The sequence below is a fragment of the Oenanthe melanoleuca genome, unplaced genomic scaffold (genome assembly GCF_029582105.1).
Source record: "Oenanthe melanoleuca isolate GR-GAL-2019-014 unplaced genomic scaffold, OMel1.0 S001, whole genome shotgun sequence".
NCBI classification, from domain to species: domain Eukaryota; kingdom Metazoa; phylum Chordata; class Aves; order Passeriformes; family Muscicapidae; genus Oenanthe; species Oenanthe melanoleuca.
This window is the reverse complement of record NW_026612650.1, coordinates 1,201,659-1,203,562: the sequence shown is the minus strand read 5'-3', so window position 1 is coordinate 1,203,562 and position 1,904 is coordinate 1,201,659.

The following is a 1,904-nucleotide window of genomic DNA, read 5'->3' as shown; positions in this document are numbered from 1 at the left end:
CTGCATCACTACAGACCCTTATCCACATCAGCCCAAAGCTCTACTTGGACCAAGTGGGGCCTTATGGCCACTGGGACATTGCCAGGCCTAGTGGAAACAAGGCTCTATTATTGCACAACACGGCCTCATGGGACCTGGGAAGCCACTGTGACACTGGAATCTCCTGGAAACAAGTGTCCATTGCCTTATATATGTGATTTGTGCTAATTAAATTGTAACAATATTGGCAAAATTGTGGCATTATAATTAATCAAAAATTGTATTTAATTGCTATAAAACAAAAAGAGATAAAGGAAATGGTTAAACAAAGCAGAAAATATTCATCCTCCAGATGTTAGTTGGGAGGCAGGATAGGAAGGGTATAGGTCTAAGAACTAGTGTCTAGAAATAGGTTTTCAACCTTGAACTGGGCCAAATTGGGATAATTCCAAAGCATTGGTCACTGGACTGAGGCCTGTTTTGGGAACATATATTTAATTATATAACTTTAAGCTCAGTGCGCCTGTGCTACCTGCGAGGTCAAACATCAAACACTGAGGAAGACCCAGAGCCTTCATCAGAAACAAGACCCCCGAAAGGAGGAGAGACCCCGACCACTGGTGATGCATATGACACTACATAGTGACGTAGATTTTAGGAATAGAAATGAGGAGGAGCTTTCTAGAAGATTCTGTATTAATATGCATTAGTAAACAGTATATAAGTGAGATTTTAGCTTGACTGATTAGGTACGGTGTGAGAGGAATGGCCCTGCCCATATCCCCGGTCGGGGTATCCCCCAGTCGGTTTTGCTTATGCTTTATTCGACCGAACCATTGGACTTTTATTATACTTAAATTGCTGCTGAATTTTGTATTTGCTCAAATTTATATAACTCATATATTTTGATTGTATTCATTTATATGCAATTGCTATTACTAATAAATTACTGCTAAATTTAACTTTGTGGTTTGATTAATTGAACTAAATTGAACACATTCAATATCCATTTATAACAACTGCAACCCAAGACACCTATAAAAACTGCCAATTTCATCCCTTCCTCCTTCATTCATTGTATACAACCTCACAGAGTTCACCAGTGATGTTTGGTCCTGCCCAATCATTATCTGTAGAGTATTAAGCATTACATACCTGAGCAGTTAAACTTAAAAAGTTAGTATTTAGAGCAATATCTTACAATGTTATTAAATATATATGTTAAATTATATGCAATAAATGTTGATTATGTTCCATTATATATATGTTTATAATTATTTATTATATTATTATTCTTTCCATGCACAAATGAATCCAAGTTCAAGATTAAAAACCTTTTCTGTCACTCCATGTGGGATCATTTTGACACCAATCACTCCCTTTTTTGGTGCTGTTTCTGGGATGCCTTTTTCATGGCCTTGTCCTGTTTCTAAATACAGAAAAGTCAATATATGTTTTACTGATGAGTGAATACATCTCTGATGGTACTAATGACCATTCATATTTTGTTAATGAGTAGATACAAAGATTACCTTTGGTTGGAAGGTCCATCCAGAGGTCACCTTTGTCTCAGGGCCGGTTGTCCAGGCCTTGTCACTTCAGGGATGTGCTTTATTGCTGGGATTGACAGTGCTGGGTGAACGGCTGGACTCAATGAGCTCGGAGGTCTTTTCCAACAGAAAGGATTCTAATATTCCAGGATTCTGTCTGCTGGATTCAGTTAGGTTCAGGTTGGCAGCGTTACTTAGGTCAAAAAGTCTCCTCTTGCTCAGCTCTTGCAGCCTAAAGCTTCAGCTCCTTCAGCTCCTGGTGCTCAGCTACTCATTCTGAACGAGGCAACTCCTAGAGAAGAATACAGTTCATACAACTCCTTCTGGGACACTGAGAGGGGAGCCTGTGAAAACAGGAGCATTGTTTGGTGTCAC